The sequence below is a fragment of the Rattus norvegicus genome, chromosome 5 (genome assembly GCF_021556685.1).
Source record: "Rattus norvegicus strain SHRSP/BbbUtx chromosome 5, alternate assembly SHRSP_T2T, whole genome shotgun sequence".
Classification (NCBI taxonomy): domain Eukaryota; kingdom Metazoa; phylum Chordata; class Mammalia; order Rodentia; family Muridae; genus Rattus; species Rattus norvegicus.
In genome coordinates, this window is record NC_141538.1 from 18079115 (window position 1) to 18091766 (window position 12652).

The 12652-nt window shown below is 40.8% G+C and overlaps 1 long non-coding RNA gene across 1 annotated transcript in view; it reads right to left on the reverse strand.

Annotated features, from left to right (window-relative positions):
- LOC148005645 (uncharacterized) overlaps window positions 1-12652 on the reverse strand; it is a 207168-nt gene that overhangs the window by 80255 nt on the left and 114261 nt on the right. The window lies entirely within an intron of this gene.

Genomic DNA, 12652 nt, shown 5'->3' on the forward strand with positions numbered 1-12652 from the left:
GTGTGTGTGTGTGTGTGTGTGTGTGTGTGTGTGTGTTTCTTATGATTTTTCTTTAGTTCTTTTCTCGTTTGGTTGTGTTGTCGTATTCTGATTCATTTATTTTTTATTTATCTTATTTTATTTTATCATCATTCCTTAGATGCCTATTTGAATCACAGAAAGGGTGTGGCTCAGGATGGGAAGAGAGGTGGAGAGAAGCTAGGAGAAGTAGGGGGATAAAGTAATCAGCATAAAGAATTATAAACAGTACCTGGGGCTAGGCATGGAAGTGTGTACCTGTAACCCCAGGTTTGGGGAGGCCGGGCTTCATGGAGGTACATGTACACTGTTATCTTAGTACATCTGCTGTCAGCAATCGCACTTTCAATTAGATGTACGGTCTCCAGTGAGGTGAGGGGTAACTGTATTCCATCCAGTTCTTGGCATACTATTTTGCTGGTTTGTTTTCTCAGCACTCGGCATTATTTTCCTCCTCCTGTTTTCTATTGTTATTGTGGGAAATACAGGTGTCGGCATAACTCATATCTCTCCTTTCTTACTGCCCATTCTCTTCAGAAGTCAGAATTAATTGTACTTTGTACAGACTTAGTATTTCATTTGGCTTTAATCAGTGGATTCTTTGATTTTGACCTAAGTATCTTTTAACAATTCTGTAAAACTCATTGCATTAGAATATTGCCTCCTTTCACATACCACTGTTCTCCTACTAAGACCCTAGTATCACTATTAATATCTATGTGCCTATGCACATAAGCTTCTCAGGCTTTTTTTTCTTATAACTGCTGTTGACTTTAAAGTATGGACTCACATGTCGTTCTCAGCCTCGTCCAGGCCTTCTTGAATCTGCATTGTAGGAGGAGGAAGGCGTTCATTCACCTTTCTCCCAATCACTTGAACTACTTTAAATTCTCAATTTTAGTCTTTCAGATGCACAACAGATGAACTGGGACTACAAGTGTGAAATGGATTCCAGTTCTCACAGGAGTGCCTTTCCCCTGTGAAGCCCATTTCCGCTTCTGTTGTTTTCATTTTGTTCACCTTCCCTGTGGAAAGAGTCCCTGGAACTCCAGCCCTGTTCGGGAACCCATTGTCTCATTCCATCCTGGGACACTTTAAGGATAAAAGCATCATTAATGGACCACAAGAAGTTGCCATGTAGTTCTAACAAAGCAAAACCTGTGCTCAAACTTTTCCTTGTTTGGAACTACTTTTTTATTGTTTGATAACATCATATATGCATGCAAGGAAGTTTGATCAAATACATACTCCTTTCCCTCTGTTCTAATTCTTCTTATATCTCCACCACCACTTTTTCCTTCCAATTTAATGTGTTGTGTTTTATAGAAAGATAAGGAGGTGTTTGATGGATGTGTAGTCAGGTGTGGGAGAATGGGGTGCTTCTGTGGGCCCATGGTGTGGACATTTCATCCCCTTCCCCTCTTGCCCAAGGTACCTGCCACAGGACAGTATAGAATAGAATAGAGTTTATTCAGGGAATGGGGAAGGGACTTTAGAAGGGAGGAAGTTGAGAAGGGGGGGGAGGAGGGGAGGGGAGGGGGGAAAGCAGGGGAGAGGAGAGGAGAGGAGAGGAGTAGGAGAGGAGTAGGAGTAGGAGAGGAGTAGGAGTAGGAGTAGGAGTAGGAGTAGGAGTAGGAGTAGGAGTAGGAGTAAGAGAGGCTGGCCATGACCACATATAGAGAGGGGGAAGGGAAATGGAAAGAGAGAGAGAGGGAATGGGATAAGGGAGCAAGGGCCAGAAAGCAAGAGAGAGAGGAAGGGGCAAGCAGCCCCTTTTACAGTGAGTCAAGCAGACCTAGCTGTTGCCAGGTAACTGTGGGGCCAGAACCTAGACAAAATGCCAACAATATGCTCTTTAAAAAGACAAAGACCAAAACCCCGTTGAGTTTATTTACTACTGCCTGAATGTGTAAGGGACACCTGCTTAGGTATGGATGGCATTTCAGGAACAACATCCCTAAAAATATGTGAGTCAGCCTCTCAGTCTCTCTCTCTCTCTCTCTCTCTCTCTCTCTCTCTCTCTCTCTCTGTCAGTTTGTCTCCCTCCCTCTGTCCCTCCCTCTGTCCCTCCCTCTGTCCCTCCCTCCCAGCAGCTAAAAATTGCCAACAGTTCAACAGCTAGGGATGGGACTTTTCTGGGACTTTGGCTGACTTGATCTTGTAGAAGTCTTGTGCAATCACAACTTCTGTGAGTTCACGTTCTCAGTGGTCTTGTCATGTCCAGCAAATGCTCTTTACTGCAAATGTCTACTACCTAGGACCACTTGATCTTTCCACTTTATCCCTTTATCAGCCTTAGAAGCAAAGCAAAGGTGTGAGTGTGTGTGTGTGTGTGTGTGTGTGTGTGTGTGTGTATGTGTGTGTGTGTGTGTCTGTGTGTGTGTCTGTGTTTGTGTGTGTGTCTGTGTCTGTGTCTGTGTGTCTGTATGGTAGGGTGGTGGGGCGTTGCAGCTGTCTCATTCAAACATGAATACTCTGACACTTTTTATTAATCCTTTGAGGTTCCTGTTTTTTTTTTTTAAATTGTCTTCAGCCTTCTGTTGATCCCTTCTGTTTACCTATTTCTCTGGTACCTTTCAAAACAGTCTGGCTCTTTTGGTTTGTCATGGTTTCCACTGAGAAGGCAAGTTAATTCTGCCTAACTTGCTGATGCACAGAGAAGCCTCTCATTCTGTTTGTGGTCTTTATTTATTAAATTACACAAAGAGAGCATGCTGTTTGTTTTGTTACTATATAAACAGGTATAAATTTAAGTATATATTAAAAAAGTAGCAGAAAAACCAAACACTGTGTTCAAGAAGATAGAAAAACATCACTATTAATAAAAGTATGTGAAAGGAGGAATAAAATTATAAAACATTTAAACAATTTAGAGATCATAAAACTAGGTATAAACATAATAAAGTTAAGGCTTCTGTTTGTTTAGCCCCCTTTTCCCCTCCATATTTATAGCATAGAGTAGTAGGCTTCAGGCCAAATCTTATTTTTTGTTTGTTGGGTTTTATTTTGCTTTTTTAAAAACTGGTTTTTTGTATTAACACTCAGGTTATTTTATTTTATTTTTCTAGTTTGAAATAGGAGAGCAAAAAAGACAGAGAATACTTTAGGCACATGCAAATTATATAAAATTCAAGTGTCAGTGTTTGGCATATAGTTCCTGTAGAACCATACTCACTCCTTTTTGCCTATGCCTGAAGCGCTCCTGTTGCAAAGCATAACTTATAGTTCTGAGAGAAGTCGTAAGATCCACAAAGCCTGTATATCAAGTTGTGGACCTTCACACAACCCCGTGCATACTCCTGAAACAAACAAACCTCTGCTTCAACTGCTAGGAGAAATACCAAAGAGACGAGGAGAACATGAAGTAGATGCACTGGATGTCTACTTTAGCAGGGACTGTAATCGTAAGTGCAAGACAAGACATCCACATCACCACGCTCTTCGACAGATGATTTTCTACGGACATCCACATGACTAAACCTCTACCGGGAAGAGGTAGGATGAACAGACTGCTGACAATGGAAGGGGTATTTAAGGTTGTCAAGGAGATGGGCTTCCTTCCCATTAAAATGACCATGTGAGCTGATGCTTTCATAAGCAGGCATCCTCACGTCAAATAATTTCCATTCCATTTAATTCTTTGAGGTATAAATTAGAAAGGAAATCTTTTCATTTATTTTCCAAAATTAGTATAACCCTGATGCGAAAATATGGAAAGGATGAGATAAATAATAATTTCTAAAAACAAATTCAATTTAACCATGTAAGTAAGAATGTCAGATTCAAACAATACTATCTTTTGTAGTGACTCTCATACTAAGGTATGTGTTAATATCTGTGTTACTAAATCAGGGGTAAAGTCAGACTGTAATCTCAATATACAAAAACACATTTGATAAAATTCAAAGTTCATTACTGATAAAAATTTGTGTGTCTAATATAATAAATTATGTCTCTAACCTCCTCCTTTACATCCTTATTTTCCTGTCTTCCTCACTTCCCTTTCCTTCCTTTCTTCCTTCTCTCCTTTAATCTTAGCACTAGTAGTAAAAAATGAAGGGAGTTAAAGAAAGTGTCCAAGTAAACACCCCCTGCTAGGACTTCCCACATTTAGGTCAGCTCTACGTAGTAGCCCCTCAGTAGGAATTAGGGACTAGCACAGGGTGCCCAAGCTTTCAGTTGACATGATAGCTTCCCCAGAGAGATCCAGCCACAGTCCACAGGGCCTCACAGAGTCTCCCAGTGCTATGGCTAATTTTAGCTATCAATTGGCTAGATTAAGAAAAGTCTATGTCATTAACTAGACACAATTTTAGGTGTGCCTATAAGTACATTTCCAGTTCTGAATGAGAGGTGAAAAGCCATCGTGAATGTGGATGGACTCTTCCTATAGACTGGAGTGTTGGACTGAATAAAATGGGGGAAGGCGCAAATTATAGAGTCAAAGAATTCCAATTTCTGTACTTCCAGGTTCCCCCAAATATGATCAAGCTCCCATTGCTCATGTTGCACATAATACCATGCTTTTCTGCCATTATGGACCACATCTCTTCAAAGTATGAGCCAAAACAGGCCTGTCCTTCCTTAAGATGATTTTGTCCAGTATTTTTTCTCAGCAAGGAGAAGTAACTAAAACAACCAGATAGAAGCATCCACTGAAACGTAGTAGTATTGCTTCTGCGATATTCCCACCAGAGAATCATAAACTGAAAACAATCATGATGAAGTTTAAATCAATACTGAGAGAGCTGGAAGCAAGCTTGACTCAGTGGTAAAGTATTTTTTGGCAGTACTAGGTAATAAACAAAAGAAAACAAAAAGACCATAGCATACTGACATTCTATAAAAAGATCTGTAACATCAGGAGTGTCAAGGACATGGAAGATAAGCAAAATGTAGGAACTGAAAATAATCTAATAATTCATGAAAATAAATGCAGTGTTTCCCTATGTATAAGATCATTCCCAGTATTAAAGGCTTAATTGGGAGCAACCAGTATTTGAATGGGGTCCATGGAGAGTGTGCTAATCATAAGTTACTTTTATGATTTTGATAATAAGTTAATATATCTGACTGTCTCTTTGCTTGTAGAAATTAACAAATTATCCACCTGAGAAGCTAGCCAAAGGGGTAAAGTGCTCTCTGGGCAAGCCTGTGGACTTTATCTCTAACCATTTAACACCCATGTGAAAGCCCAGCATGGCAGCATACATCTGTAACTCAAAAGTTGGTATGTGGAGACAGGTGACTCCCTGGGTCTTGATGGCCAGTCAGCATTGCTGAAGTGTCCAGGTCTACATTCAGTGACAGAACCTCTCATCAAATATAGTCAACAATTTGTTTCAAATTGAGAAAATAGGTGCAATTGGTGTTAGGAAACCCCCTCCCCTGTAGCCTCATGGTCAGTGAGAGGATGATTAGCAAAAGATAAAGAGTGAAACTCTAAACAGGACATCTTTGTGGGCACTAGGCTATAAGCCTCCAGAGACTGATTTTACGGCTAACTTTTTTCACACATTTAAACATAGTAGAACTTGTGGCATGTGACCTTTACAATATAAGAGGAGTTCTATTGTCTGATATACAGAGCTTAGGTCTAGGGCCTAGAGGAAGGATTGGAGATAAAACGAAGGATAGATTCTATTGGTGGAGGATACGAAGTACCTGGGGTCTCTTTCATGGAGATGTGATTTGTCCTTTTCAGAATTCAAGCATGAAAAAACCTCTCAGGTTATTGAAGGATTCGGGTCGAATCGCAAAGAATCACCAGGTTATCTGACCCTGTTTCACTTTGGCTTCCACATCATGTATTTCCTTCTGCTGAAGAAAACAGGTCCATTTGATTGATAATCTGGTTTCTCCAATGCTTACTTCAAACAGAGTCTCTTACACTGCAGACATGTATTATCCCACAGCAGCAGAACTGCTGTGCATATTCTTGCTTTTCTTCTCCCTCACTGGAAGGCGTTCCACGGTTCCTGTGCACTCCCTTATCTCGGTGACATAGATTTTGCTTCTGGGTTTGAATAGTCCTAATTTGTTTTTATTTTTCTTCCTTAGTTTTTTCTGTTGCTGTAATAAAAATGCTGACTAAAAGCATCTTGAGATTTTAAGGGTTTATTTCATCTTACATACACCTCCAGGAAACAGTGCATCACTGAAGGAAGTCAAAGGAAGAACATAGAAGCAGGAACTGAAGCACAGAGGAACACTATTTACTGTCTTGCTACTTTTGGCTTGCTCAGCTTGTTTTGTTAGACAGCTCAAGACCACCTGCCTGAAGGCAGAATTGCCCAGTGTTGGCTGGGTCCTCCCAAATCAATCATTAACTAACACATTCCCACAGGCCAATCCCAAGGGGGATTTCCTCAACTGAGGATCCCTCTTCCCAGATGACTGAGTCAAGTTACAAAAACCAGCCAACACAGGAACAGCAGGTAATTCATAAGAAAGCAAAAGGCTGTAAGAATATTTTACTATGGTGTCCTGTACTTTGGTAAGACAAAAAAACCCTCCAGAAATAAATCAATTCTAAAAGAGAGGAGTTTTGAAAAATCAGCACACCGACTCCATCCTGTACTCCAGTGATTCTGATAGTCTGCCTCCTAACATACCTTCTGAAAGCTGTTTCCAATAACTTCCTTGTGGTCTTCATGTAGCCTCCAGTTGAGACAGAAGATGCAGACAGACCTTTGAGTGTAAGCCAAAGGACTTGAATACCCTTCAACGTACAGCAATTTGTCTTGGGTAACGGGGAACAGAGGAATGATGACTCAAAGTCACATAGGCAAAATAGCTAAGTAAAAATGTCATTTGCTGCTGAGCCCAACAATCTGAGTTCTGTCCTTGGAACCCAGGTGATAAAAGGGATTTTTTTTTGCAAGAAGGTCTCTAACATCTATATGTGCAATGTCATGTCCCTCTCCACAACATATAAGTGAACAAACAAATAGACCCAAGATGCAAGAACAATTGAGATATATTATAGGTCCTTTCTCTGATATCAACAGCAGCCTTCACAAGGTATTGGGCATAAGGAGGCTGTAAGGCCATACAACTACTAGACTCTATCCAGAGTAAATGAGGTGAAGGCAGGAACATGAGGAGAAGAAAAGAGAAGTAAAAAACTAGAGTTTAACATGTTTTGCTTATAAATTTTACCTGGAGAGCTGTCACAGTATTGGTTGATCGTGTGTTTGGCAATCAGTGGATAGAGCAGAGCAAAATTGAGCATTTGAGTGCATATTCCCAGTCACTATTATTATTTTTCTCCCAATTTTAAGTCTTTTTGCTTAGAAGTTGACATTATATTAAGCTCAATTTAAAGATAAGATTTATTCTCCTATTGTAAGATGGAGATGTGGTCATCTCCAAGGCTTTCTACCTCTGTTAACCTAGGTCTAGTCCAGGAAGCTTTTAGCCTTCATACAATACTATCTAAGCTTACAATGTTTTTATCTTCTGAGACTTACTGCTAAAGAAGCTCACCCTATCTAGTTCTTTCTGAATTCTATGTGGATGGTTCAACTCTTCTAGTTCAAACTCCCCTCCAAGCTGACTGACACAATCTGGCATTTCTCTTAGCCTCTGATTATTTGCTCTGTTAGCCTCAAACTAACTCTGGCAATCTGTTCTAATCTTCTAGTTCTTTCTCATTCTCTGGCTTCTTCTGGCTTTACCTGTGTCTAGCTTGTTCTCTCTTCAACATGTCTCTGTAAAACTGCCTCCTTCTTTCCTCCGTCTGCACTGTGTTGTCTCTCTTTCCTCTCCCTTCTCATGAGAGTTGAGCAGATCCTAATCTGTCAGATCTTTCACTGATTTGTCACTTTGTCTGCCACTCGATTAGAATTCTCTTTCAAACATGGGTGCTTCCTTCTGCAAACTAACTTTATCTTTATTATTTGGGATTAAAGGTGTGTTCTAAGGTTTGAGTTCCAGTCAGAGGAATTAAAGGTGTATGCTAAGGGCTGAGCTATACCATAACTAGAAACTTTTTTTTTTTAGTAAATAACACAATCTCAGGGTTCTGATCAAGTATCCTTCAACAGTTCGACTTTGCTGTTGCTTCTAGTATCTTCTGAGGCTCATTCCAGGAATCATTCTGTCCTGTCTTCCCACCATGCTCTTACTACATTTCCCTTGACTTATTAAAATGAAGTGAAATTGGGTATGGGAAGTTGAGGTACTGAAATGGGGGAATGGCAAGTTCAACCCAGTTTCAGTTTAACAATAAAACTCCCCTTCTCCTTCCCCTTCCCCATTCCCTATCTCCCATACCCCAACCCATCTTTGACTTGTTTCGTTTGGAACAAGAAGCTCATATAGCACAGACTGGCTGAACATTTGATCCTCTGCCTCCTAAGTACTGGTATTGTGCCAGGAAGTATTTTTGAACCCCAAAAGACAACCATGGAGCCATTTCCAATGTAAAAACATTAGGCTCTTTTTATTACAAGCTTGAACCTTGGGCTTGGGATCTCCTCCAACCTAACCCTGACACAGCAGGATAGCAAGCAAAGGCTGAGCACCCTCAAACTCTCAGCAGGACCAGTTTTTATAGGAATATAGGAGCAAGTGAAAAGGTGAGGGAGGGATTGTCCAGTCCAGAAAGTATCTACTAGAATGACTATAAGCCAACAGGTGCATGGTCTGAAGAAAGACTATGTACAATCACAAACGGTCTGAAAGTTCATCTGAAACAATCAGACTAATCTGATTGTACGAGGTCCTTCCTTGTACATGGGTATGGCTTGGGTTCTGTGGTAGGTTGAGTAGGGCTTTTTTTTTTCTTTAAAATGGAGGCTAGTCCCAAGATGGAGTAAGTTTGGCCTTTCAGTCTAGGTTTCCATGTCTGATAAGACAAATTTGAGGCTTCCTTTAGGCATTTAGCACAATATCTGGAAATTAACATAGTTTCTGTCAACATAGAGTGACTGGGTAAAAGAATATGCTCAGAGAAGTGACACTGACATGCCCATGGCTGCTGAGGTCCCTTGCATTTATTCTTTCATAAACTTTCAGCTGATGTGCTGTAGATGACTATACTATGTTTGGAAACTCAAGAAACACTTGGAGATGTATTTGATAACTTCACTAAACCAAACAGCTACTTGTCAATCCAGTCCCTGAGGTCAGAGCCCATAGACACAGACCACTAGCACCTTTGATCCTTTAGGAAAGAATCTGTCGTTCCTTCCATTCAAGGAGGGTGCCTAGCTAGGTGACTTTCTAAACTGACAACATGACCACTCCAAGGTATGTGATAAGTTATTTCTCCACTGGTGAAATGAGAGGTTTTAAACCAGATTAGATTATATAAAATCAAGTTTATTGGGAAATTGCTCTCTGCTGGGTAAGTTCACTGATCCCAAGGAACAAAGCCAGGGAAGTTGCCATGAATAGGAAAACAGAGGTGAGGGAAAAGAGAGAGAAAAAAGAGTACTCACAAAGAAAGGAAGAGAACACAGAAAAAAAGGGGCTGAATTACATAGGGCTGGAAATTTCAGGGTAAAGGGCACTGTATACCAGGAAGGGACTAAAGAATTCTGGGAGAACCTGGAGGCCAGGTCTCCTTTGGTATGTAAAATATGCACCTCAGTCCCTTGTCCTGAGTCTGAAACCCAACAATATAGTTGAAGAGAAGGTTTTAATTGTAGATATAAGGAAAGGTACTATTGGAAAACTGAGAACCATCCAAATCCCAGGACCAAGCTGGCCTTCAGTAACTCAGTACCGACGGCCACATCATCACTAGCAGCCAAATCCAACACATTTTCACTGTCCACGGCTTGCATATTCTCTCTATGCACATGCACTGTACCCCTTTATAGGAATAGTGCCTTCATGGCTTGCTTGCTTTCTCCTCCATCCTCATTCTGAGGTGACCTCTCTATTACACACACACACACACACACACACACACACACACACACACACACACACACACACACACACTCCCAGGCTCCTATGTGAGGCTTCCTGCATAGTGTGACTCTGTGGCAGTCCTTGGTCCCTATGTTAGTGTTCAGGCAGTTCCTCTGGCCTGCTGTCAGGAACCTAGCAGCTGTTTAAATCACTGCCAGGTGCACCAGGAAAGTACACCAGGTGTGTGCTGTGGGGAAAAGGACCACCAGTCACCGCAGCTCTCTCTATGTGCTCTAAGTTCCTTCTCTCTATTCTCTTCTCCTCTCTCTCTCCCTCTTTCTCCCTCCTTCCCCCTCTCTCTCCCTCCCTCCCTCTATCCCATCCCTCCCTCCCCACTTCTCTGCCTGAGTATCCCCCCTCCTGCAGTCATCATGCTTCACGGCTCTCTTTTTCTCTCTCTACTCTTTGTCTGCCTGTCTACATGACCACTTGTCTGCCACTATCCCTTCCCCAGATCCCCATTCCCCTCCCTTCCCCCAATAAACCTCTTTAGGCCAGATCATAATAATAATATAATAATATAATAATCATAATAATCATAGCATAATTTCTCTGGGGTACCACTAGGAAGGGCCCACCAAAGGTACCCCTTGCCACAAAATTTTTATTATAACACTCTATACACCAAAGTACTCTTTCGGTACTATGTTCTTTTTATTTTTTATTTTTATTATTTTAAAGATTTATTAATTCATTATATATAAGTACACTGTAGCTGTCTCCAGATGTACCAGAAGAGGGCATCAGATCTCATTACAGATGACTGTGAGCCACCATGTACTTATTGGGATTTGAACTCAGGACCTTGAAAAGAACAGTCAGTGCTCTCAGCCACTAAGCCATCTCTCCAGCCCTCAGCACTATATTCTTAACATGTATATCCAGAGACATCTAGAAGAATTCAGGGAAGGAAGAGAAAGTAGTAGACTGAATATGGTCAGCAGATTAGACCTGGCCAAGAGAAGGGATTGGGAGCACCAAAAGGAAGACAGAGAGAAAGGGGGGGCTATGAGGAGACAGAGACAAAGTGAGAGGGGGAGGGAGAAGCTGGGGTAAAGAAACTTTCTGAGCTATAGAAGTTTAGAGTAAGGTGCATGGGTGAGAAGAGCCAGGATGCCAGCATGGTCTCTGAATGTGTAGCAAGTACTGGTGATACTGAGGTAGCCTGGTGGCCAGCTAGCACTTTCGCATACTAATAGGCACACAGATAATCATTTGTGATCTCTGCCAGTGAGAAGAAAATGGCTCCTTTGGTAGATGGAACTAGGCCTCAGAAGTTTCCAAGGAATGCCCTTCTTTGGTCTAGCCATCAGAATCCAGACCTGATACTGCATGCAGCAAGATCTTAAGAATGTCCAATTATGGAGCTGGAGAGATGTTTCAGTAAGAGCATTTGCTACTCTTTCAGAAGACAGAAATCAATTGCCAATATTGACATGGTTTCTTACCACTGCCTGCGACTCTAGTTCCAGGGGATTTGATGCCATGATTTGATTCATTTGTTCTATGGCATACATATGGTACACATTCATATAGTTAGGCCCATGTGTGTGCACATGCACATACACACATACACACACTAAGTTAATAAACAAGTAAACAAACAAATAAATATTTTTAAAGGGATGACCCATGCTCTTAAGGGATTCTTCTATCTGACACAGTGTTCTCTTCTCTAATGGAACTATGGTGGGGATGACAATAGGCAAGCCTGTAGACCAGAACTACACTTTATAAAGCAGAGTTAGTGATTTTTATTAAAGATATGTTATATGTGCTTAAGCAAAAAGGGCTAAGAGAAAAAGAGATGCTCAGAGGCAAGTAAGAAATACCCAAGAGTATGTGTGTGGTCTTCGCAATAAAAGGGCTGCAGAGAGTAGATCTGAGCTCCTCAGGGGACAGTAAGAAATTATTTGTCTTCACATTAGTATGGCTTCACATACTCTTTTGATAACTTTCCAGTTACATGTCAGAAGGTTGCTACTTCTAGTTTCCTCATAAGAAACATGAAGATTTTCTAGAGATTTCCTGGATAGAATTATAATCTAATAAGGTGAAACCAGAAGCCACTAGGGTTAGAGCAGGGCTTTAAGATGTATGTTGTCATATCTAGGGGTTTGAGTGGGAGTGCAGAGAAGTGCAGAGTCCCAGCTGAGAGGGAAAAAGATATCAAGCAGTTGATGTTTGTCAAGGGATTCTTAGTGCTTCACTGGCAAGGTATCAAACAAATTATAGCAGAAACAATTACTTTTCCATCTTAGGTCTCCCAGATGTTTCATTTCATTTTACAAGTATTATATACCTAAATATAAAAAGTACAACCTGATCAATCTGTGTAATGTTGCTTGTATATATCTCCCTGCTTTTTCATCCTGCCTTGAAACCACTCCTCCTAGTGCTGACATTCCCACAAGGGCACTCAGTTTACAGGATATCAGATTTCCTGATTGCTCATACAGAGGTAAAATAAACTGAACAGACAAAGCACTATTGGATTTAACTGTTCAATTTCTACTTTTATGCAGAAATTAAATAAAACATAGACTCTATTCAATAAGGGGGTTTTAAAAGACATATTTCCATGGTGATCCTCTATTATGATGCATTAAATAGAAAGGCTATTTATTAAGTGTCTTCACTGCAAAGACAATGCGTTTTAAATCAGACACACAGAACAACTCCCACTGACCAACTAAGCACAAACTTGAGT